Source organism: Schistocerca serialis, chromosome 3 (genome assembly GCF_023864345.2).
Source record: "Schistocerca serialis cubense isolate TAMUIC-IGC-003099 chromosome 3, iqSchSeri2.2, whole genome shotgun sequence".
NCBI classification, from domain to species: Eukaryota; Metazoa; Arthropoda; class Insecta; order Orthoptera; family Acrididae; genus Schistocerca; species Schistocerca serialis.
In genome coordinates, this window is record NC_064640.1 from 879,056,104 (window position 1) to 879,083,782 (window position 27,679).

Sequence of the window (27,679 nt, forward strand, 5' to 3'; positions counted from 1 at the left end):
GACTTAACATCCGAGGTCATCAGTCCCCTAGAACTTAGAACTACTTAAACCTAACGAACCTGAGGACATCACACACATCCATGCCAGAGACAGGATTCGAACCTGCGACCGTAGCGGCCGCGCGGTTCCGGACTGAAGCGCCTAAAACCGCTCGGCCACCACGGCCAGTAGTTTATGGCATATCGTAATTTATGTTCCACAATTACAGCGAGAGGCTACGTCCGATATGTCTATTGTGCATTGGATACAAGCCAGAGCGCCGCAACACAGCTTGAAGAGTTTGCAGTTGTGTGCAACCGACGTTCCCGTGTGATTTTGTCCCTTCTCCCACTCATCAGCGCCATATAACAGAGCAGCCTGTTTATCTTGCTCTTAGGTACGTTTTTACGACAGTCCTAATAAAGTGACGATGTATAAAGAGCGCTGCGAAGTGTCGGCGTAGGCCGGTGCAGATCCGAATGCCCATAAAATATGTCAGGTGCTCTGTTCGTGGAAGCAAGCGGTGCACTCAGAATGCGTCGCGGCGCCAGCCACGCTTAATTCTCGCGGCCGCGATAAAAGCGCCTTATCAGCCAGCGACACACGTGCTGACCTGCTGCATCCCACCTAACATACGGGATGCACCGCTAGTGCGCACTGTACAAGGTCATCAAAGATGATTGTTTGGGTTAAGAAGCTGAATTACGCTACATAATAAAGTTTTATAACCATTTTATCTAGAGGACAAATGTAAGGATGAAGAGGCACACATCACTAGGGGTAACATAGATACTGCCTACTGGAAAATTAAAGAGACCTTTGGAGAAAAGAGAACCACCTGTATGAATATCAAGAGCCCAGATGGAAAACCAGTATACAGAGGGTCTATACAAGGGCGATGTACTTGAGGGCAATAATATGGAAATGGAAGAAGACGTAGATGAAGATGAAATAGGAGATATGACACTGCGTGAAAAGTTTGACAGAGCACTGAAAGACCTAAGTCGAAACAAGGCCCCAGGAGTAGACAATATTCCCTCAGAATTACTCATAGCCTTGGGAGAGCCAGCCCTGACAAAACTCTACCATCTGATGAGGAAGATGTATGAGACAGGTGAAATACCCTCAGACTTCAAGAAGAATATAATAATTCCAATCCCAAAGAAAGCAGGCGCTGACAGGTGCGAAAATTACAGAACTACCTGTTTAATAAGTTCAAATGGTTCAAATGGCTCTGAGCACTATGGGACTTAACTTCTGAGGTCATCAGTCCCCTAGAACTTAGAACTACGTAAACCTAACTAACCTAAGGACATCACACACATCCATGCCCGAGGCAGGATTCGAACCTGCGATCGTAGCGGTCGTGCGGTTCCAGACTGTAGCGCCTAGAACCGCTCGGCCACTCCGGCTGGCTGTTTAATAAGTCACGGCTGCAAAATATTAACACGAATTCTTTACAGACTAATGGAAAACTGGTAGAAGCCGACCTTGGGAAAGATCAGTTTGGATTCCGCAGAAATGTTAGAAGACGTGAGGCAATACTGACCCTACGACTTATAAGATAGATTAAGGAAAAGCAAACCTACGTTACTAGCATTTGTAGACTTAGAGAAAACTTTTGACAATGTTGACTGGAATACACTCTTTCAGATTCTGAAGGTGGCAGGGGTCAAATACAGGGAGCGAAAGGCTATTTACAATTTGTACAGAAACCAGATGGCAGTTATAAGAGTCGAGGGGCATGAAGGGAAGCAGTAATTGGGAAGGGAGTGAGACAGGGTTGTAGCCTATCCCCGATGTTATTCAATCTATATACTGACCAAGCAGTAAAGGAGACAAAAGATAAATTCGAAGTAGGAATTACAATCTATGGAGAAGAAATAAAAACTTTGAGGTTCGCCGATGACACTGTAATTCTGTCAAAGACAGCAAAGGATCTGGAAGAGCAGTTGAACGGAATGGACAGTGTCTTGAAAGGAGGATATAAGATGAACATCAACAAAAGCAAAACGAGGATAATGGAATGTAGTCGAATTAAGTCGGGTGATGCTGAGGGAATTAGATTAGGAAATGACACACTTAAAGTAGAAAATTAGTTTTGCTATTTGGGGAGCAAAATAACTGATGATGGTCGAAGTAGAGAGGATATAAAATGTAGAATGGCAATGGCAAGGAAAGCGTTTCTGAAGAAGAAGTCATTTCTGAAAGTATTTGTATGGAGTGTAACCATGTATGGAACTAAAACGTGGACGACAAATAGTTTAGACAAGAAGAGAATGGAAGCTTTCGAAATGTTGTGCTACAGAAGAATGCTGAAGATTAGAAGCATAGATCACGTAACTAATGAGGAGGTACTGAATAGAATTGGGGAGAAGAGGAATTTGTGGCACAACTTGACTAGAAGAAAGGATCGGTTAGTAGGGCATATTCTGAGGCATCAAGGGATCACGAATTTAGTATTGGAGGGCAGCGTAGAGAGTAAAAATCGTAGAGGGAGACCAAGAGATGAATACACTAAGCAGATTCAGAAGGATGTAGGCTGCAGTAGGTACTTAGAGATGAAGAAGCTCGCACAGTATAGAGTAGCATGGTGAGCTGCAGCAAACCAGTCTCTGGACTGAAGATCAAAACAACAACTACAAGCATTTTATTTCTCACTGTATTTTAAGCATTAGACGCTCGACATGTGTAAAATCGATGGTCAACTCAGAACCATTACAAGCAAAGGCACCTCCGCAGTTTCGAGTTACTGTCTAGATGAAGTGTAAGGGCCTCCCAGTGAATCTTCTGCAATAAAATGCCCGCCCATTTGTTGCGAAGGTTGTACGCTGCAGAAAGTTTCGCTGGGAGTCCTTAAACATCCACCACACAGACCTAATTTCTCCCACTGCGTTTTCCGTATTTTTGAAGGCCTGAACAAAGACATTTGTAGTCATTGATTTGCTTCGGAAGAAGAGATGCACGCCTGAGTACAATCATGGTACCGTAGACAGCCGCAAATATTTTTCCATAAAGGCATTGACCATCTTGTCTCACAATGGGATACGTGTTTTAACAGTTATGGTGATTACTTTTGAAATAATAAACAGTTCACTTAGTTTTTTCCCATGTGTCTCGTTTTGATTTGCCTGCCACTTATACAAGTCGACGTTTTAGGTGGCTGATCTTACTTATGCAACATGATCTTAATGCATGGTGAGCCAGGAACAAAAGTATATGCTTTTAGGGGTGATATTATTACTGATTCTCAACAAAAACCGTCATATGAACGTATGCGCTGTTCTTAACAAGTTCCCGAGGAAGCTAATGAAAATAATTTGGGGAGAGAATAAATGCAGGTGACAGTAAATGAAACATCGTGATCTAATTGTTTCGTCGTGTATATTTCCCGCAAAAAATGTTCAAGAAGTCCACCGTCAATTGCAACGCATTTTGCAGCTCTTTTAGACTTCTGCTGTGTTGCTGATCTGAGCTCATTTGGACGGTCGTTTATTTGGCTAAACGAAAATAACGTCGTATGTCGCCCCACCATGCGTAAGTGAAGTTCGCAGTAAAGACAACACTTCGTAACCTAATTTCGTTTTTGCTGTACTCGCATGTGAGTGCTAGTGAAGGACATGCGACTGATTTTCAAACAGCTGTATGTCGGGTACAGTTACGAAAAGGGCATACTGTTCATTTGACGAGTTTTGTTCAAAATCACCTATACTATCACCCCTCGAAGCATGTACACTGTGTGATCACAAGTATCCGGACACCCCCATAAACATACGTTCTTCATATTGGGTGCATTGTGCTGCCCCCTATCGCCAAGTACTCCATATCAGCGACCTCAGTAGTCATTAGACATCGAGAGAGAGCAGAACGGTGCGCTCCGCGGAACTCACAGACTTTGAACGTCTTCAGGTGACTGAGTGTCACTTGTGTCATACGTCTGTACACTAGATTTCCATGCTCCTAAACATACCTAGGTCCACTGTATCCGGTGTGATAGTGGAGTGGACACGTGAAGGGACACGTACGGCACAAAAGCGTATAGGCCGACCTCGTCTGTTGACTGACACCGCCGACAGTTGAAGAGGGTCGTAATGTGTAATAGGCGGACATCTATACAGACCATCACACAGGAATTCCAAACTGCATCAGGATCTACTGCAAGTACTCTGACAGTTAGACGGGAGGTGAGAAAACTTGGATTTGATGGTGGCTCATTAGCCACACATCACGCCAGTAAATGCCAAACGACGCCTCGCTTGGTGTAAGGAGCGTAAACATTGGACGATTGAACAGTGAAAAAACGTTGTGTGGAGTGACGAATTACGGTACACAATGTGGCGATCCGATGGTAGTGTGTGGGTATGGCGAATGTCCGGTGAACGTCGTCTGCCAGCGTGTGTAGTGCCAACAGTAAAACTCCGAGGCGGTGGTGTTACGGTGTGACCGTGTTTCTCATGGAGGGAGCTTGTACCCTTTGTTGTTTTGCGTGGCACTATCACAGCTGAGGCCTACATTGATGTTTTAAGCACCTTCTTGCTTCCCACTGTTGCAGAGCAATTCGGGGATGGCGATTGGATCTTTCAACACGATCGAGCACCTGTTTATAATGCACGGCCTGTGGCGGAGTGTTTACACGACAACACCCCTGTAATAGACTGGGCTGCACAGAGTCCAGACTTGAATCCTATAGAACATCTTTGGGATGTTTTGGGATGCCGACTTCGTGCCAGGCCTCACCGACCGACATCGATACCTCTCCTCAGTGCAGCACTCCGTGAAGAATGGTCTGCCATTCCCCAAGAAACCTTAAAGCACCTGATTGAACGTATGCCTGCGAGTGTGGAAGCTGTCATCAAGGCTAAGGGTGGACCGACACCATACTGAATTTCAGCATTACCGATGGAGGGCGCCACGAACTTGTAAGTCATTTCGCCGGCCGCGGTGGCCGAGCGGTTCTAGGCGCTTCAGTCCGGAGCCGCGAGACTGCTACGGTCGCTGGTTCGGTTCCTGCCTCGGTCATGGATGTGTGTGATGTCATTAGGTTAGTTAGGTTTAAGTAGTTCTAAGTTCTAGGGGACTGATGACCTCAGATGTTAAGTCCCATTTTGCTCAGAGCCATTTGAACCAGTTTTGTATGTCATTTTCAGCCAAGTGTCCGGATACTTTTGAACACATAGTGTACCTTTCTTCCTGACTCAATCTGCATACCTTCAGAAGTAGATTAGAAGAAATTAGGGCTTCCTGGGAGGGGGGGGAGGGGGGGGGGAGGGGGGGTACCGGATTAGCAACCTGATCAAATCCACGAGACGGAGAACTCGTTTACTGCTTAGCTAGGCAGAAATGTGAAGGGCCTAGTCCTCCACTATAGCAATCTTACTCGATGTTACAGATTGAACAAGTTGTAGAACTACAACTTGTGGGAAGACCAATTCCGGGACAAATGTCTCCAGTTTCGATTATCTCTGCGAAGAAGAAAGGTCCAACAACGACATTACTTTTCGGTCCCCTTAATATTTTCATGATTGGGTTCAATATTTATTTTTTTTCTCTTGGCAATTTCATTGTTATTTGGTGTGCATTTATCTAAGTAAACATCCACCTCAGCGATATATCAGCGAATCAGATAGGATGATCGGAACACTGTAGCAACGCGTGAGCAGCAAAGCACAAAACGCTTTGTGTGCTCATTCTTTCCGCGAAAGCTGATGCTCATGTAGCATTCCTCTTATTTATGTGTGGTGTCGTTTGGCTGTAATTCGCATTCAGGGACAGCTGCCAGCGGTGTAACGGTAATCAGCTGTTGCACGCTTTTGTGGCACCTAAATGTCCTCATTACGGGCCGCACATTGAGCAACTGCCTCTTGCGTTACTTGTCTCTGGGGCTGTATTCGCGGTTGCGTTCGAACACTTCACACAGAAGGCCGGCTATAAGTTAAGCAGTGCCAGAAAGTCGATAGCTGGGGTCCGTACTCAGAGAGGTATGTCGTGCACCTGCCGATAGGAGCTCGGTCTACAACTACAGCAGAACACGCTGGTGCGACCTAGTACGACATCAGAAATGAAAAGTCCTCGATCTGGCGTAGACATAATACCAACGAAATTTTTATGTTTATTATGTTGGCACGTACTGTACGTGTGCGTCAACTTGATGGGTAGAATAACTTTTGTTTAAGTGGTTGATATTTGTGTGTTTCGTTCAAACGGAGAAACTGAATTATCGCAGTGCATACGTCAATTTCATTCAAAAATGATGGAGGCTTTGAACGATTAAATTACCTCATATTCAACAGATAAGAAGTGGACAATCAACAACGACATGGTCGCACTTGAACGCGATCCAAGCGGAGGAGGCCCCATATTCGCAACCACAGATGAGAGCATCGAGAAAATGCGTAATGTGCCATAGACCAATAGACACTTACATGTGTATGAGATAGCTGACGCCATTGCAGTAGCTGAAGAGTGGGATGCATTTCACATGAATAATTAACTATTAGGGAGATTTGTGCGAGATAGACGCCACATTTGTTGAATGCCGACCAGAAACAAATGCGTTTTACAGCAACATTTTGAACGTTCCAAAAGAATTCAACTGATATTGTGCGCCAACTACACTGAAGCGCCAAAGAAACTGGTATAGGTTTGCGTATTCGTATAGAGAGATATATAAAGGGGCGCTGCAGTCGACAACGTCTATGTAAGACAATAGGTGTCTGGCACAGTTGTTAGGTCGGTTACTGCTGCTGCAATGGCAGGTTATCAGGTTTGAGTGAACGTGGTGTTATAGTCGGCGAACGAGAGGTAGGACACCGCATTTCCGAGGTAGTGATGACGTGGGGATTTTCCCGTACGACCATTTCACGAGTGAATATCAGGAATCCGGTAAAACGTCAGATCTCCGACATCGTTGCAAGAATGGAACAACGAAGATGGAAGGGAATCCTTCAATGTGACAGAAGTACAACCCTTCCGCAAATTGCTGCAGATTTCAGTGCTGAGCCATCAACAAATAGTCAGTGTGCGAACCATTCAACGAAACATCATCGATATGGGCTTTCGGAGCCGAAGGCCCACTCGTGTACCCTTGATGACTGCACACACAAGCTTTACGCCTCGCCTGGGCCCGTCAACACCGACATTGGACTGCTGATGACTGGAAACATGTTGCCTGGTCGGACGAGTCTCGTTTCAAATTCTATTGAGCGGGTGGACGTGTACGGGTATGGAGACAACCTCACGAATCCATGGCCCCTGCATGTCAGCAGGGGAGTGTTCAAGCTGGTGAAGGCTCTGTAATGGTGTGGGCTGTGGGGCGGGTGCAGTTGAAGTGATTGGGACCTCTGATACGTCTAGATAGGACTCTGACGGGTGACACGCAGTACGTAAGCATCCTGTCTGATTACGTGCATCCATGTATGGCCATTGTGCATTCCGACCAACTTGGGCAATTCCAGCAGAACAATACAGCACCCCACACGTCCAGAATGGCTCCAGGAACACTCTTCCGAGTTTAAACACTTTCACAGGCCACTAAATTCCCCAGAAATGAGCATTATCGAGCATATCTGGGATGCTTTGCAACGTGCTGTTCAGAAGAGATCCCCCCCCCCCTCCCCTTCCCTCGTACTCTTACGGATTTATGGACAGTTCCGCAGGATTCATAGTGTCAGTTCCCTCCAGCATTACTTCAGACATTAGTCGAGTCCATGCTACGTCGTGCTGCGGCACTTCCAAAAAATGGTTCAAGTGGCTCTGAGCACTATGGGACTCAACATCTTAGGTCATAAGTCTCCTAGAACTTAAAACTACTTAAACCTAACTAACCTAAGGACATCACACACACCCATGCCCGAGGCAGGATTCGAACCTGCGACCGTAGCAGTCCCGCGGTTCCGCACTGCAGCGCCAGAACCGCACGGCCACCGCGGCCGGCGCGGCACTTGCGGGTGCTCGGGGGTACCTACACGATATTAGGCAGGTGTAACAGTTTCTTTGGCTCTTCACCGTATATACCCTCCCTGTCCTGGTAACAACACTAAACACGAACAACACTAATGAATTCTGGTGGCCATTCTATGTGTCACAGAGAACTGCAACTCTAAACATTTACGTACTCGCCGATGGTGTATACGTATACGAAATCTGACCATGTTTTCTGGGTGTCTCAGTTTTTCTTCTCATTTAGTGTAGAAACGTGACAGATGAAGCTACGAAGCTCTGTCGATTAAGGCTCCGTGTTCGAAGTCCAGTCCTGTACGCTGTTTTAAACGGCCACGAAGTTTCAGCACTAACACATTTATGCTAAATAGCTAGATTTACCAACCAATACCCACTCAAGACGAAGGAAAGATTCTGTATTCGCGAAGAAAGAAAGTCTGACCTCTCGGGGATTGACATACGAGGCATTTCATCTATACCATTTCGATTAATGAGCAATAGCTCACCATCTGGAGACTTCACTCCCATTCTAACGTTCGTCGTATACATTGCAGCGTTACAAATTATTTCAGACCTACGTACCACACGTCTTGACGTACTAACGATTGAAACTAGTGTGATAAAACCGCCACTGAATTTTTCGATATGTACTAGCAACGCCAGCTACTGATTCTGTAATCACTGAAATATCACATATCTTCTCAGTCCCTGAGGTTTCATTTCGTTTCTTCCTCCGCTTCTTGGCGCTTCGCTTTTTTCTCTCAGGCAATGTATTTAGAGTAAAGGCGTAGTCCTATCTGTTTAAATTCCCAGGCAACTCTTCAATGCGTTTACCAGGCGAAGCGGTTCGCGAAGATTCTTTATATTGTACCTGTGAAGAGTTTCCTTGCACGTATCGTAACAATAAATATTAACTTGATTCAGAGGATAAAGCGGTATATTTTTACCGTATTTGACTTCTGTTACTAGACTTGCTCGCGGATCACTTCCTTAAGTCTGCTGTCAGAAAATAAATCGAGACGGCTGCGGTGTATGAGCGCCTACATTTAGTTTGTCCGTAGAAAGAAGGGCGTGTAATGGAAAATGCGAGTCACAGGGTTAAAGCTGGTAAGCCGACCGCTGTTTGTCCAAACTGAGGCTGAAAAAGTCTTCGTGTCACATGTGAGCTCCGCTTCTCTGCTGCCTGTACTTTTAATTAAGAAAGCTAAGCCCAAATGAACCCTCCTTCCCAGCTGTGTCCCTTTCACGCACAAGATCTTACGCGGAATCTCTGGATTTCCAACTTGCTCGCACTAATTGGTATTTAAGGTTCTGCTTAAATTTACTCAGTTTATGTTTTCTGTTTTCTCTATTCCTAAAATAAACAGTCCTGCGAGCATATTTCCAAACGGCTATAAATAATTTAATATTATTAATACCGTTATGTTAAAGGTGGTGGTTCACATTACGTCGATGTTTGAGGTACTGTAGTTGAAATGCAGTCTTGTAGTCTAACTTCAAAAAGACACAAGCGAGGTAGAAAACCACACATAAAGACATCAACAAACATATTCGTGTAAAAAAAATGCACAAATGCACTTGAAAATGAGAACAAATTCTGGAAACGCGTTGTGCTACGCATCAAAAAACAAGTAACTGGTACAGTTTTCATTATTTAAATCAAAAATGACACAGCTTTTCGGAATTATCTAATATGATTAACGAAATTAAGTTATTTAAATCGTGAGTATTGGACTGGATAAATATGAGTTGTATGGCTCACTGGTTGACTCATATTTAAAGGGACCAGCTCGGCGGACGCGATAAGGAAAAACTATGCAAAATCTATCGATGGGCGAGCGGTAATTTAAAGCTCAGTCCTCACAAAGACAAGTACAATTGTCAACCACTGTTGCCTCCTCGCTTTGTGCTCCTTACAAAACACCTGATAACTGAAGGATTCCATAAAATTTTCAATCGGATTTTGATACGAAGAAACTACGTGAGAAAATCTGGTATCGTTACAGGGACGAACAGAATCGTAAGAAGTCGTTGTGTCCTTCCTGGTAGACGGTTCGCAGTTGCCTTGAGTTTCGGAAGGTTCCAAATTCGTCATCTATTATCGCTGTGCCGGATCGCTGTGCTTATGATTCAAGGAGACCCTCTCACTCCTCGCAAAAAACGGAGCTACGGCTTGCTCAGTGAAGAAACATTGTCACTGCAATGTTTGAATACTGCAACGTATAAGACGTAAGTTCGCATTATTCAAAAGGACGATAAGTTTCGGTGCGAATGTGCCTTCCAGTCTCTCCGTTCATTCAGTATGAAAAGGTTCAGTTTCCACAATACAAGCTCAGATTCAACTACTATGCGTTACATTTCTCATCAAATCCTGTTCTTGGCATTTCTTACAAAAAAGGTAGTCCTTCGAAAGTAAAATATCGAACTAACACACCAGACATTTCTAATTAATCTCTTATATTACTTATTTTGACATCGCTTTATACCAAAATCAATACAGGGCTATTACAAATGATTGAAGCGATTTCATAAATTCACTGTAGCTCCATTCATTGACATATGGTCACGACACACTACAGATACGTAGAAAAACTCATAAAGTTTTGTTCGGCTGAAGCCGCACTTCAGGTTTCTGACAGATGTGTTGGGCAGTGTCTCTTGTACGCCCGTCGATCGCGTCACGTCACACTTTTCAGTTTTGAGCGTACAGTGAGTACGTAAAGGTGCTTAGAACAATTGTGTTCAAGTATGAGAGCCTGGTGAGAGATTTCACCTGATGTCATGCAGCCCACATAAAATAACTGTCATAAGTTTCCTTCTGCGCCGGCCGGAGTGGCCGTGCGGCTTTAGCCGCTACAGTCTGGAGCCGAACGACCGCTACGGTCGCAGGTTCGAATCCTGCCTCGGGCGTGGATGTGTGTGATGTCCTGAGGTTAGTTAGGTTTAATTAGTTCTATGTTCTAGGCGACTGATGACCTCAGAAGTTAAGTCGCATAGTGCTCAGAGCAATTTTTTTTTTCCTTCTGCACGACAATTCTCGGTTGCACTCTGAAGGGGCAATGAAGATGCGTTCCTGATGGGAAGTGTTTGATCACCCACAATAGAGCCCGTAACCGACTCTCCTGAGTTTCATCTCTGTTCACACGAACCGCTAGCTGTGAAGACAACGTTCTGCACAGACAATGAGCTGTAGACCAGCGTAGAGAATTGGTAGGAAGCAGAGGCGGCTTCCTTCTATGACGAGTGTATTGAAAGTTGGTACAACGCTACAACAAATGTCTAAATTGGAGCGGCGAGTATGTAGAGAAGTAGCTGGAACATGTAGCTAACTGTTGCAAATAGAACATTTTTGATTTTCATGGTGGTTTCCATTTTGCAACCGATCGGACCTTACTTTCCGAATTGGCCTCGTAGAACTTGCGATATGGTCGTGGATAGTTGTAAAGGATATATTCATCTGTTGATATTTGTGTTCTCTGTAACGCTTTCACAGATATGCCAAAGATGAAACCAGATATCATTGATGTTAGTTACAATGCCTGTGTTTATACAGTGTCTGCACGTTGAAATTACAAAATCCTTCAAACAGAACAGATGTAAGTAGGCTGTTTAGGTTTTTATGTTGGTAACGCCATGTAGCGCTCTATATGAAAATCACTGACTGTGCTGTGTGCAGTCTGTGGCTGGTTTGCATTGTTGGAATTTACTATTGTAGTGTTGGGCAGTTGGCTGTTAACAACGCGTAGCGTTGCGCAGTTGGTGGTGAGCCGCCAGCAGTGGTGGATGTGGGGAGAGAGATGGCGGAGTTTTGAGAGCGGATGATCTGGACGTGTGTCCATCAGAGACAGTAAATTTGTAAGACTGGATGTCATGAACTGATATATATATATATATATATATATATATATATATATATATATATATATATATTATGACTTTTGAACACTATTAAGGTAAATACATTGTTTGTTCTCTATCAAAATCTTTCATTTGCTAACTGTGTCTATCAGTACTTAGTGCCTTCAGTAGTTAGAATCTTTTATTCAGCTGGCAGTATTGGCGCACGCTGTATTGCAGTAGTTTGAGTGACGAAGATTTTTGTGAGGTAAGTGATTCATGAAAGGTATAGGTTATTGTTAGTCAGGGACATTCTTTTGTAGGGATTTTTGAAAGTCAGATTGCGTTGCGCTAAAAATATTGTGTGTCAGCTTAAGCACAGTCATTTATAATTTTTCCAAGGGGACGTTTCACAGACACTATTCTGGCAGTTACAGCTGTGGTAAATATTGCGAAGTGGATTTGCATTTTGCGAGTGTGCATTGAAGTCAGCTGTTGGCAACACATGAAAATTTGTGCCGAACCGGGACTCCGCACCGGATTTCCCGCTTATATCGAGCGGTCCCCTAAACAACTTGGGCTATCCGAGCAGGCCTTCAGGGCCGATACACACTTCCATGCGTCAAGAAGTCCACAACCCTTACTCTCGCTTCTGTGCGGTAATCGCGAAATGTACGTGCTCGGATAGACGAAGTAGTTGAAGCTACCGCTAGCGATAAAGCGGGAAATTTGGTTTCCAGTCCCGATCCGGCACACATTTTCACGTGTCGCCAACAGTTGACGTCCACCCACGCTCGCAAAATGTAAATCCGTATCGTAAAGCAGTTATCGACTTGCGCTCTTGCAGTTTCCACTAATTCGAAATAATAAATTTATCAATCCACAAAGAACAAAAATGGCTCTGAGCACTATAGGACTCAACTGCTGAGGTCATAGGTCCCCTAGAACTTAGAACTACTTAAACCTAACTAACCTAAGGACATCACACACATCCATGCCCGAGGCAGGATTCGACCTGCGACCGTAGCGGTCGCGCGGTTCCAGACTGCAGCGCCTAGAACCGCTTGGCCACTCCGGCCGGCCGACAGAGAACAGCATAATGTCCAATCCGTATGGGAAAGCACCAACATTGACTGTCAGCATAGTGCAAAATGCCACATCTAACAGACAGTTATCTAGCGTCTGTTCCAGCGGTTGAACCTTGCATGCATGTCATAGGATAGCGCTTTGGACACAATACACAGGCTCTCTCTCCTAAGAGTTGTCAGGAGTATTGTCTCTGGTATTTTACCATATATTTGTGGTTTCGTTCTAGCATTGTGTAGCTGGAGTCAGTTCCAATAAACAGTGCCCACAACGCTTTTCATGCAACTCCCAGCGTCGATGGAAAGCGTCAGTTTCTTTACCGTTACAAACAAAATTATTTTTAAAATGAAATTTTACGTGCCCATTCGATGGAGCTGTCCCAGATTAGTCTAGTAGGATATTTGTTTTACCGATATGTATTAACAGGGCAGTAAAACACGAACAAAAACCATTACTCCAGCAATGACAGTATTGCCCTGGCCCGCGCTGGCTTCTCTCTTTATGTTCTACTGTCCCTGTTAATACATATCGATAAAACTAATATTGCACTAGATTAATGTGGGACCGCACTATTGAATAGTTACGCAAAATTCCGCTTTAAAGACCAAAATGGTACTGAAACAGAGGATGACAGACTAAAGGCCGAAATACCAAATGTCTTTTTTCAAAGCTGTTTCACAGAGGAAGACTGCACTGTAGTTCCTTCTCTAGATTGTCGCACATACGACAAAATGGTAGATATCGAAATAGCCGACAGAGGGATAGAGAAACAATTAAAATCGCTCAAAAGAGGAAAGGCCGCAGGACCAGATGGGATACCAGTTCGATTTTACACAGAGTACGCGAGGGAACTTGCTCCCACTCTTGCACCGTACGTCTCTAGAAGAGCATAGCGTTCGAAAGGATTGTAAAAGGGCGCAGGTCATCCCCGTTTTCAAGAAGGGACGTCGAACAGATGTGCAGAACTATAGACCTGTATCTCTAACGTCGATCAGTTGGAGAATTTTGGAACACGTATTATGTTAGAGTATAATGACTTTTCTGGAGACTAGAAATCTACTCTGTAAGAATCAGCATGGGTTTCGAAAAAGACAATCGTGTGAAGCCCGGCTCGCGCTATTCGTCCACGAGACTCAGAGGGCCATAGATACGGGTTCCCAGGTAGATGCCGTGTTTCTTGACTACCGTAAGGGGTTTGATACAGTTCCCCACAGTCGTTTAATGAACAAAGTAAGAGCATGTGGATTATCAGACCAGTTGTGTGATTGGATTGAAGAGTTCCTAGATCACAGAACTCAGCATGTCATTCTCAATGGAGAGAAGTCTTCCAAAGTAAGAGTGATTTCAGGTGTGCCGCAGAGGAGTGTCGTAGGACCGTTGCTATTCACAATGTACATAAATGACCTTGTGGATGACATCGGAAGTTCACTGAGGCTTTTTGCGGATGATGCTGTGGTACATCGAGAGGTTGTAACAATGGCAAATTGTACGGAAATGCAGGACGATCTGCAGCGAATTGACGCATGGTGCAGGGAATGGCAATTGAATCTCAATGTAGACAGATGTAATGTGCTGCGAATACATAGAAAGAAAGATCCTTTATCATTTAGCTACAATATAGCAGGTCAGCAACTGGAAGCAGTTAATCCTGTAAAGTGAAATGAAATGGCTCTGACCACTATGGGACTTAACATCTGAGGTCATCAGTCTCCTAGACTTAGAACTACTTAATCGTAACTAACCTAAGGACATAACACACAGCCATGCCCGAGGCAGGATTCGAACCTGCGACCGTAGCGGTCGCGCGATTCCAGACTGTAGCCCCTAGAACCGCTCGGCCACACCGGCCGGCTCCTGTGAATTATCTGGGAGTAGGTATTAGGAGTGATTTAAAATGGAATGATCATATGAAGTTGATCGTCGGTAAAGCAGATGTCAGACTGAGATTCATTGGAAGAATCCTAAGGAAATGCAATCTGAAAACAAAGGAGGTAGGTTACAGTACACTTGTTCGCCCACTGCTTGAATATTGCTCACTAGTGTGGGATCTGTACCAGATAGGGTTGATAGAAGATATAGAGAAGAACCAACGGAGAGCAGCGCGCTTCGTTACATGATCATTTAGTAATCGCGAATGCTTTACGGAGATGATAGATAAACTCCAGTGGAGACGCTCAGTAGCTCGGTACGGGCTTTTGTTGAAGTTTCGAGAACATACCTTCACTGAGATGTCAAGCAGTATATTGCTCCCTCGTACGTACATCTCGCGAAGAGACCATGAGGATAAAATCAGAGAGATTAGAGCCCATACAGAGGCATACCGACAATCTTTCTTTCCGCGAACAATACGAGACTGGAATAGAAGAGAGAACCGATAGAGGTACTCAAAGTACCCTCCGCCACACACCGTCGGGTGGCTTGCGGAGTATGGATGTAGATGTAGATAGATGTAGAAAGAGCATTTTCTTTGGTTCAAATGGCTCTGAGCACTATGGGACTCAACTGCTGTGGTCATTAGTCCCCTAGAACTTAGAACTACTTAAACCTAACTAACTTAAGGACATCACACACATCCATGCCCGAGGCAGGATTCGAACCTGCGACCGTAGCAGTCGCGCGGTTCCGGACTGAGCGCCTAGAACCGCATGGCCACCGCAGCCGGCTGACGAAGGTCGTTGTAACGTTTATGAAGAACACGCAAACCAAACGAGAACTGAATGTCAAAGGCCGAATAAATTAATTTCCCGTCTTAAATAGCAGCTACGTCTGGAATAGTATATACAGCTTGTTTCAAAATGAATATAAGGCTTTTAAGACTTTGTAGCATTTATATCATTCAACTTACAACTATAAATAACACATTAAATGGAAGAGCAACTCAAACAGTTTTGTTTGCATACCGGTGCGCAGAGGGAAGAGCATAGAACGATTAAGAGTGACTGTAGAACGTGTTGAACGAGTGCTTCTTCCACGCGTAGCCCAAGAAATCAGGTCGGAAGTTTAATTATGAATTAGCAATTGCAGTGACGTCTGTATGGACACTTAAGGAGACACTTACAACTACGTCCTTACGACTGCAGTAGTTACAAGCTCTAAAGCCCACAGACTACAGTTTACGTGCCAACTCTGCAAACGAAACGTTGCATGACGATGAAGATTTTCTGGATCGTGTCGTGTTCAGTGATGTATCGTCATTTCACCTAACTGAAAATGTGAACACATAATGTGAGCATGTGGGGGTCACCGAATCCCCACGAGGTGGTACAGTTGCAACGAGACTCCCTAAATTATGTTTTTTGCGCTATAACCCGGCGGAAAGTTTATGGGCCTTTGTCTTTCGCTAAAGCAACTGCAACTGTTGTTTCTTATCTTGGTGCGCTACAAATGTGGCTCTTTCTCGAACTGGACGAATCTGAACAACTGAACTTTATCTGGCAGCAAGATGGTGCGCCGCCTCACTAACATAACTCAGTACGCGATTGGTTCAATGACGTTGTTCCGACAGCTGGACTGGACCGCAAGGGGCCATATGACAGAGCTTGTTTTGCATGCGCTCCACATTGAAATACGATCTGATCCCATGCGATTTTTACCTTTGGGGGTACATAAGGATCGTGTGTATGTGCATCTGCTACCACTGATCAAGGTTTGGAAAGAACTCACCTATAGACTCGATTAGTGACGAATAGTGCTCACACTGGACACGTGTAAGAAAACGTCTTGGAGTTGCTCTTTCATTTGATGTATTATTTACAATTTTAAGTTGAATGTAACAAATGCTACTAAGCCTTAAAGCCCGTATATTCATTTTAAAAGCAGCTGCAGTCGCATCAAACCAGTCTTTGGACACAAGACAAAAATCAACAAACCTTCTACATGAATGGAGACAGAAACGTGAAGTACATTTTACCTACACCGACAGCAACAAAGTTTTAATTTCTAAATACCCATCATATTTTACAAGAGTGGTATGCATGCCCGTACAACTTTGGCATGTATCAGTCGCAGATGTTGAATGGGTTGTCCATCGGACGCATGCAGAACATACTGACGATAGTAAACTCGTCCCATGTTCCTGTTAGCCGGCCGGGGTGGCTGAGCGGTTCTAGGCGCTATTGTCTGGAACCGCGCGACCGTTACGGTCGCAGGTTCGAATTCTGCCTCGGGCATGGATGTGTGTGATGTCCTTAGGTTAGTTAGGTTTAAGTACTTCTAAGTGTAACTGAGGCGGAATAAGGGGAACCAGTCCGCATTCGCCGAGGCAGATGGAAAACCGCCTAAAAACCATCCACAGACTGGCCGGTTCACCGGACCTCGACACAAATCTGCCGGGAGGATTCGTGCCAGGCGCTCCTTCCCGCCCGGATTGATGCCTTAATTTTGGACACCAGTGTACTTTAGCATTTTCTTGCAGAATTTGCTGTGTAGCACCCTTTTTCTCGTCATACATGTGCGGTGCGGTAGACTCGTCTGACCTATCTGAATAGCCGGAATAGTCTCTGAGAGAGCTCTAGAAGCAGCGAGTCTGTTGCGGGAAGGCCGTTGCAGGTGGCGGCGCGGCGCCGGAAGTACACGAGCAAGGCCGTCTGTGGCTTCCGGTTAGCGACCTCCACAAAACCACGCACTCTGTCGCTCCCCCCTCTTCTCTCGCAGCGCAGCCGACGATTTCTAGAGCGTTTCCTGCCCTCCACGGCACACGCAAGGGTTGGGGCTGGCTGCTATATGTAGCTCAATGTTATCGACACAATGGCGAAAGACATTGCCACTCAGCCGTTCCTCACTTTAACACCTTTTGGCGGCCCACTCCGTAGGCCTGCCAATAACCCGCTTACATTCTAAAAGCTTCAGGGTGAACCACAGCTTCACCGACAAAATTTCTGAGGTTGTTTGGGGATACACTACTGCCCATTAAAATTGCTACACAACGAAGATGACGTGCTCCAGACGCGAAATTTAACCGACAAGAAGAAGATTCTGTCATATGCAAATGATTAGCTTTTCAGAGCATTCACACAAGGTTAGCGGCGGAGGCGACACCTACAACGCGCTGAAACGAGGAAAGTTTCCAACCGATTTCTCATACACAAACAGCAGTTGACCGGCGTTGCCTGGTGAAACGTTTTGTGATGCCTCGTGTAAGGAGGAGAAATGGGTACCATCACGTTTCCGAGTTTGATAAAGGTCGGATTGTAGCCTATCGCGATTGCGGCTTATCGTATCGCGACATTGCTGCTCGCGTTGGTCGAGATCCAATGACTGTTAGCAGAATATGGAATCAGTGGGTTCGGGACGGTAATACGGAACGCCGTGTTGGATCCCAACGGCCTCGTATCACTAGCAGTCGAGATGACAGGCATCTTATCCGCATGGCTGTAACGGATCGTGCAGCCACGTCTCGATCCCTGAGTCAACAGATGGGGACGTTTGCAAGACAACAACCATCTGCACGAACAGTTCGACGACGTTTGCAGCAGCATGGACTATCAGCTCGGAGACCATGGCTGCGGTTAACCTTGTCGCTGCATCACAGACAGGAGCGCCTGCGATGGTGTACTCAACGACGAACCTGAGTGCACGAATGGCAAAACGTCATTTTTTCGGATGAATCCAGGTTCTGTTTACAGCATCATGATGGTCGTATCCGTGTTTGTCGACATCGCGGTGAACGCACATTGGAAGCGTGTATTCGTCATCGACATACTGGCGTATAACCCGACGTGATGGTATGGGGTGTCTTTGGTTACACGTCTCGGTCACCTCTTGTTCGCATTGACGGCACTTTGAACAGTGGACGTTACATTTCAGGTGTCTTACGACCTGTGGTTCTACCCTTCATTCGATCCCAGCGAAACCCTACATTTCAGCAGGATAATGCTCGACCGCATGTTGTGGATACGGAAAATGTTCGACTGCTACCCTAGTCAGCACATTCTCCAAATCTCTCACCAATTGAAAACGTCTGGTCAATGGTGGCCGAGCAACTGCCTCGTCACAATACGCCAGTCACTACTCTTGATGAACTGTGGTATCGTGTTGAAGCTGCATGGGCAGCTGTACCTGTACATGCCATCCAAGCTCTGTTTGACTCAATGCCCAGGCGTATCACGGCCGTTATTACGGCCAGAGGTGGTTGTTCTGGGTACTGAATTCTCAGGATCTGTGCTCCCAAATTGCGTGAAAATGTAATGACATGTCAGTTCTAGTATAATATATTTGTCCAATGAATACCCGTTTATCATCTGCATTTCTTCTCAGTGTAGCAATTTTAATGGCCAGTAGTGTATTTTCTGAGTAAACAAAGCCTCCGAACGTCATGCTGCGGATTATCGCGTTTGTGGATACCGTGCAAAGTGCGGCGATTTCTGATTGAAAAAATTAAACGAAGACTAGTACTGGTACAGTTAGAACGAATAATTTCGTTTGTAAAACACCATTGTGCGTATGGCTCACGTTTTACCGGACGCAGATATGGTGAACGAAGTGTGTTAGGTAGAGAAAGAGAGCGAAGACAAGGCGATCGAGAAACCCATTAGAACGCACTCTGACGCACTGAAATGCGTTGATCTGTTGTCACTAAATCGTCCCTAGCCACGTTTCTGTCTGAAGGCTAATCTCACGAACTGCTGTAGGGACTTCGATACAGTGTCAATAATTGACTCACAAGAAAGGTTTCTGCATATAATTTACAAATGTTCCGTTCAAATCGGTTAAACTATGATGATGTCTGTCGATTAAGTCGTGCGTCCTGAGAACTTCTCTGCAGTGCGCTGCTTAAACCGTTAAACTAGAGTTTGGAATTAACATTTCATTACCTAACATTGTTTTTTTTCTACAGAAAACAAAGTTACGCGGTGGCACGTAAACAAAATTACCGCTACGCCAGTCAAGTCGTCCGGCAGCAGCCACTTAGTACTACCTTCCCGAAAAAAATGGGTCAAATGGCTCTGAGCACTATGTGACTTAACGTCTGAGGTCATCAGTCGCCTAGAACTTAGAACTAATTAAACCTAGCTAACCTAAGGACATCACACACATTCATGCCCGAGGCAGGATTCGAACCTGCGACCGTTGCGGTGGCTCGGCTCCATACTGTAGCGCCTCGAACCGCTCGGCCACTCCGGCCTGCTACCTTCCCGAAGCCGGGACTTTTAGTTTCCTTCAGAGTATGTAGGCCAAGTTCGTTTCACTTTAATCGCGTTGTGACTCCGGAAAATGAGAACCGACGAAACGAAAAAAAAGAATAAACAACAAAAAGGGAAAATTAGAAGATATTTTCCGAAAGCGAACAGAAAGCAAGTGATATGAAGTAAAGAACGTTAAGTACAATTTCGCAAATAAGTCGTCAGAGTCCGCCCGGTAATGCGTAATTAACGTAGTGAGCTTTCAAATGATAAAATGTAGCATGCGTATATACGGGGTGCCTCAAAGCTATTGGATAAAATTGAAATAGGTGATAGTGGGTCCACAACCGTTATATTGAGAGAGTGAACCAATGATCGGTAATGCAGATTTCTGGACATAAAAAGCGTACACCGGATAGCAACAACGTAGCTCATATTAATTTCTCAAACTGACAAACGATAGTCTCAATGCATGCATACCAATGGTGACTAGGGCCTCCCGTCGGGTAGACCGTTCGCCTGGTGCAAGTCTTTCGATTTGACGCCACTTCGGCGACTTGCGCGTCAATGGGGATGAAATGATGATGATAAGGACAACACAACACGCAGTCCCTGAGCTGAGAAAATCTCCGACCCAGCAAGGAATCGAACCTGGGCCCTTAGGATTGACATTCTGTCGCGCTGACCACTCAGCTACCGGGGGCGGACATACCAATGGTGCATGAAGTTATGCCGCACTCTCTCATAAGATCCCTGATGTCTGTTGTACCAGGAGACAGACAGCTTGGACCGTAGAAAGCAGGTCTTCATTCGTTTCTAATGGAATTTGACATACCAACGTCTTGACGTAACCCCAGAGGAAAAAGTCCAAAGGTATGAGATACGGTGATCGCGCTGGCCATGGTACAGGACTTCCCCTTCCAGGCCAACGATGAAGGTACGTGTTCTTCAGGTGCTCGCGGAAATTAACATCCGGTGTGGCCGAGCGGTTCTAGGCGCTTCAGTCTGGAACCAGGTGACCGCTACGGTCGCAGGTTCGAATCCTGCCTCGGGCATGGATGTGTGTGATGTCCTTAGGTTAGTTAGGTTTAAGTAGTTCTAAGTTCTAGGGGACTGATGACCTCAGATGTTGAGTCCACACGATCATACACAATCTCCTCGAAAAATTCTGGTGTTCGGGCATGTCTTTGGCGGCTCTCTGTGGCGTGACAGACCCCTTCTCTCATAAGTTGGTGCTCATGGAGATAAACTTCTTCCAATTAGGATGACGCCCGTTGGGAAAGCGTTGCTCAGAGCCATTTGAACCATTTGACATTAACATCAAAGAGGTTGGTGCACCGTCGTGTTGAAACCACGTCCTTTCGCGGGCAACAAGGGGTAGAGTCTCTAAGAACTGCGGCAGCACAACTCTCAGCAACTCAAGGTAACTGGACCAGTCAAAAGCGGAGGCAGCAAATGAGGTCCTATTAGGTGACCTTGGACAATGCCCACCCATACGTTGATCGAAAATCGTTGTTGGTGGCCACAGATGTGAGTGACGTGGTGATATACTCACTCGAGACATGGCAGTTGCGGCTGTTAAGAACACCATCAGGGGTGAATGAGGCCTCATCCGTGAACAATACAAACAGTATGAAGTTCGGGATTACTGCGCTGCAGTTGATAATCCATTGACAGAAGTGAAGGGAGGGCTCAGAATCCGTTGGTCCCAGTGCTCGGACACGTTCTTTATGATAGGGGTGTAATACCTGTTCCACCAGTACTCTCCACACTGTATCCTTGAAGTGTGCATTTCACGAGCAAATTCTTTTTTTTCTTTTGCTTATGCCTTTATCCCGAGCTTTCGCAGGTTCGGCATGGTTACGATCGGATTTGGCAATGATTAATGTTAAGGGGTGGCCAGATGCCCTTCCTGCCACCACTCTATACCCACCAGTACGGAATTAGTGTACCCCAGTTGTCTTAGTCTAGTGTAACTCATGGAATAGTGTGAAACGTGTTCAGATGTCTGCGAGTCGTGTAACTGAGGCGGGACGTTGGGACCAGCCCGGTATTCACCTAGTGGGATGTGGAAAACCCCCGAAAACCCACATCCAAGCTGGCCGACACACCGGCCCTCGTCGTCAATCTGCCGGGCGGATTCGATCCGGGGCCGGCGCGCCTACCCGAGTCCACGAAGCAGCACGTGAGCGCTCTCGGCTAACCTGGCGGGTGTTTCACGAGCAAGTTGACGGGCGCTCATTGCTGGGTAGTCGACCACACGATCATACACAACATTCTCGAAAAATTCTGGTGTTCGGGCATGTCTTTAGCGGCTCTCATAAGTTGGTGTTCATGGAGATAAACTGCTTCCAATTAGGATGACGCCCGTTGGGAAAGCGTTCTCTCTACATTAGTGCTGCCTTATGGGCACTGCATCCTTACCTTCGTGACGATTAACGTGCCATCTTTTACTACGCGTCAAGCACTGTACACAGTAACACACCTCACGATGAACATATGACAGGTTGTCTTATGCAATGAACAACTTGACATAAGGGATAGTGGTGTCCTTGCTGCAAAGGTAATGCACCGGTCCGATGTATGCGGTCTTCTCACGACACACGTGCTATGAGCTAAGTCGTGTACATACGTCTGTCTGGTGGTGAGGGAGAATGCTTTTTATCACCCGTTGCCTGTTACAGTATACAACAGACACCCGGCATCTTTGCCAGAGTGCGGCAGAACTGCATGGGCTGTTGCAAAATGGTTCAAATGGCTCTGAGCACTATGGGACTCAACATCTGAGGTCATCAGTTCCCTAGAACTAAGAACTACTTAAACCTAACTAACCTAAGGACATCACACACATCCATGCCCGAGGCAGGATTCGAACCTGCGACCGTAGCGGTCGCGCAGTTCCAGATTGAAGCCCCTAGAACCGCTCGGCCACAGCGGCCGGCGGCTTTTGCAATACACGCACTATGACTGGCGGTCGTCGCTTTAAACAATTACTATGAGTTACGTCGTTGTTATGCGGTGTATGCTGTGACGGACATCACACAATAAATAGGCATTTCCGATCATTGGTTCCCTATCTCAGTTTAATTGGTTGTGGAACCACTATCACCTGTTTCAATTTGACCGGTAAAAACACGTGTAGTTTGGATTATCCGTGTGTTTAGGTTATAGATGCAGTCTTGGGTCTCCATTAACTTGGATATTCGGGAGGTACTGTGTTTTGGTGTAAGAGGCCTCTGGTCTCCGGTAGCTCTCTACAAAGTAATTGCATTTCATTTTACTTTGACCCCACTTTATTTTTGCATCTGCAGTGCACTAAAGAAACTGCACAACGGTGCCAGTGTCTATCGTTGTGTTGTGTGTTTTGTCTGCAAACAAACTTGTTCCGTAAACTAACGGTACTGGCTGTTGACAACAGTAATACCCACTCACTACTGCTCGGTCCTGTGATGGGTTTGTTTTTCCGGCAGTATTGATCGTTAAGCCGTACATAGCAATCCGGAAAGCTTTATCGATGAAGAGTTGAACGACATATTTCTCGTGCGTGGATTCACTGAATGCGATTGAAGAGCGGTACAAAGACTATGCCGAGCTAATCACGCAGCGGCGGAAACCATATCCCAATACTTTTCTATTTGGCAGTTGTTGTATTCCGTGTTTCGTGTTGCCCGTTTCGGTGACTGCAGCTAACAAGATAACTTATCAATAATTACGACAGTGAAAATGATTACTTCGAAATTCATACATAACTGTAACACAGGCAAAAAGCACAAAACTCGAAAATATAAAAGAAACGCTTCATTGCTTAGTGTGCAGCAAATATCAAATTATACGCTAACTAAACGAAACTGATTTTGCAAGGTTATATCTGATTTCGCGACTGATAATTCGTCGAATGGGGCAATAAACAACGTGGTTAAGTTAAAATTCTATGTCACTATTCACAGCATTTACATAAAAGTAAAATCGAATTAAGAAAATTAAAAAAATCAGTGCGAGATGCTTAAAAAAATTCCTGATTTCTTTGACTGACGTTTCCGAAGATTTATTCAAGCCCACGCACGAACCTGGAAACTATTAATTATGGATTTTCTTTTTGTTTCCTATTTATAAAGTTGTTCGTATGTTGTCAAATAATCCGGATGAGATTATGGGCTCTCGGATCGCTCTGAAAGAGATATTGTTGCGGTAGTTATCGAAATCAGTCTAATAATTAATTAAATCAATAAATAACGTCGTGTGCATTCCAGCAAGGCGCAAGCCTTTCGATCTGATTCCATTTCGGCGGTTTGCGTTCACATTTAGCTTATTTGTTCGACCAGCGTCTCTTTTGAGCTCACAAAGCTCAGTGGACCTCGTAAAGGCCACGGCAATCGAACTGGGCTATACATATCGGCTTTTCGTCACTCCATGGAGGCGATATCATGTATGAGTTGGACGAATTAGAGAAACAAACGACAGAAAACGACAAACAACCCTAAGGGACATATGTAACTATGACCATCTACTAGACAAACGAATTTATGAACAAATATTATCGAAACTATCGTAGCTTGGTTCATATGTAGGATTATTATGAGAAGTTTTGGCAGCTTAATTTGATCTCTCTAGATAAGGAGTCGTCAAAATTCCAAACCTAGGCCGCTTATACGCTGATCTTATTATTACCTGGTAACTTACATACATTAGTATGCTCTGAGTCCCCAATAGACTAGCTATAGTAGGGATGCGATAAGTTTCCCACCGGCTCCCTAATACTGACAGCAAGAGTCGGTATCATTCGGAACACTCCGTGTCGACTGTTTCCTGTTTCGGATGGCATGGCTCCCACCTTCACCGACGTCAAAGCTTTGACACTGTAATTGCCTGAAGTACGGTTATTGTACTGTCTGTATGAACGAATCATTAACTGGATAATAACAGTAATGTTATAGTTAAATTTATTGTGACATTATGTAATGTACGACATGATCACAAATGTTTAATAAATTTTTGAATGCCACTTTTCTTCAACTCATTGAGTTGTATTACAACAGACGTAATTTAACTCCATGCACCTCGCTACAAATATGCACCACAAGTGAAGATGAGCGTCTCAATAATGCGCGTCCACAAATCCATGTTACTTTCGTACTAAAATTTACGCCTCAGCAGCTGATCGGTACGAGTCGCGCACGCGCTTGAGTTGTCAGCACTGAAACACTAACAAAATATTCACCTTCTCGGACCATCTAACCCAACAGTGGTCACGCTACGTACCTCTCTGCCCCCGAGATAAACGGCCAACTCTTTAAGATCACCGTCGAATTCACCAAAGATAAGTCCATCTTACAATATACCTGCCCAAAGTATTTTTGTTGTCTGCTGAGCAGGAAAGCTGCTATCTTACGAAGCTGTTAACGTTGGTTCTCGTTTCTGGATTCGGCTGTTACTAGGTAGATGCATTTTATTATAAAATACGGCTGAGAACTAAAATACGGCTGAGAACGCAGACCGCACGAAGGCCTAATTCGGACCGCAGATTGATGACGACTGCTCTGGAGCAAAAACAAACTAAAGAACAATAACTAAGCCGGCCGCAGTGACCAAGCGGTTCTATGCGCTTCAGTCTGGAACCGCGCGACCGCTACGTCGCAGGTTCGGATCCTGCCTCGGGCATGGATGTGTGTGATGTCCTTAGGTTAGTTAGGTTTAAGTAGTTCTAAGTTCTAGGGGACTGATGACCTCAGATGTTAAGTCCCATAGTGCTCAGGGCCATTTGAACTATTTGAACAATAACACACTGATTCATTAATTAATTAATTACCGTCTCTGAAGAGTTTTAACAATTACGTAAGTATATCAAGAAATTTTTGCTATTTCGTATATTTAAACGATGATATGAGTCACGTATTCTTCAAGAGACCAATATCGGAACGACTGCTTACAAAGGAAGTTACATGGGTCCCCACGCAACAAAGGATAATTGTGAATAACATCTCAAAGACAAGGGTGGGTATAAGTATTAAAGAATAATAATTACCTCATGAATGATCGAGGAAGTAAAGGGTGGTGCCAGCGGGCGCGAGAACCTGCAATCAGAAAACAAACAAGGTATGAGCGTTTTGTTACAGACAATGGCGGCTGGCGGCGCCGCTGCCGCTGCAGCGTCCGTCTAACGGGGCACGCCGTGCTGCCAACTGCCCGGCGCTGAACACACGCTGCTCCACGTGGCGCTGCAGACAAACACAAAAGGCTCCAGCTTTCCGGCGCACATTGCAGACACACAAATTTGAATTCCATGATATTTATGCCCACTATATAACACAAACTCTGTTCCTTTCACTTAAATAACAGACTGTACATCTGAAAAGGTTGTTTTTAATATTTCTGATCTTCCTGTTCTGTGAGGTCCATCTTTACGGTATGATAAACGGCCTTTTAGTGATAGCAATACACATTTGTCTTCATGTATTTTCGAAACGTCGTACGTGTATGTACATTTAACAGTTTTATAACTTGATGAGTCACTGGTTCGCATGTGAACATGAGCTCCAAAAGTTGTTTACAGTCTACGAACAGAGACTAGCGACAAAATTAAAACGTCATTTTTGTTCAAATATAAGTTCACATGCGAGCTGCACAGCAACGGGTATTCTACGCCACAGGAGAAATGACCACCGAATACGCCACTTATCTCTTGGCACATTCGGTGACGTCAGCAACATTGATGTTACCAGTGGCTTCATCAATAACGTAATTTGATGATGCCAATTTGTGTCGTCAGTATGACATCCGTAAGTGACGACGGCGGTGGTGACTTATGTGATTTCGAACAACCATCGTTTTACTACAGACATACTTCGTGTATACAAAAAATCCCATGTATCACAGGCCACTGACCCGATGAAGAAAAACTGAAATATATGAATGGAATATGAACAGGTCGTTTCAATACATTTCTTATATATCACGCTCTCGCCATCTCGAGGTGCAATAGCGGCATCTTTCACCCACAGCACTTTTATACTAAAAATGGTTGAGATTGTTCCAGACATACCTGAGTTATTCTACGATGTCATCCCGTTTTCACCCCCACCATTATGGGAGGCAGGTGGTTCTTATTCACAGTGATTCTGTCGAGATTGTAAATGACATGTGTACAAAGTCTAGTATAAATCAATCCAGTTGTTTACGTGGAAATGTCGAGCATGCATAGGTTATTATAATGTATATAAGCCTAAAACGTGTGAAGACAGCGAACCCCAGAAACCGCATTATTAGATCGATTTCAGGAGTTCACAATCTTTTTAGTCCTAGTCGTATTAGTCATTTCTCTCTAATGATAATACCCTTCAAAACGTTCTACGAATTAAATACAATTTTCAGTTATCACGAACACCAGCACAGGAGTGTTATACCGTAAAACGAAAAATAACAGTAAGGAAGTTTACATGTTCGTGGTATCTAGAGTGACAATATGAAATTACGGGAGAAAATAGAAGCATTGAAGTTACACTGTAAATATGTCAGATGAATATGTAAGTTCTAAATACATTAAATACAGTTTCTCTGGATAAATAGCTAAGCAGCTATAAGACAAATAAATATAAAAAATCGCGTTTGTTATGAAGTACGAATTCTTATTTTCAAAAGGGCCTGGTTTGTTTCTTGACCAACTATGCTTTACAAACGGTTTCATGAATTATGCTTCATTCGTTAGAGGTACCTACGACTTG

At 44.7% G+C, this 27,679-nt stretch overlaps 1 protein-coding gene across 3 annotated transcripts in view; it reads right to left on the minus strand.

Moving 5' to 3' along the window:
- Nucleotides 1-27,679, minus strand: part of LOC126471079 (nuclear hormone receptor FTZ-F1 beta) — a 410,975-nt gene that overhangs the window by 233,002 nt on the left and 150,294 nt on the right. For all 3 annotated transcript variants that reach the window (XM_050099152.1, XM_050099151.1, XM_050099150.1), the window contains exon 2: nt 25,984-26,032. The gene's annotated coding sequence lies outside the window, so the exon portion shown is untranslated. The remainder of the gene's footprint in view (nt 1-25,983; nt 26,033-27,679) is intronic.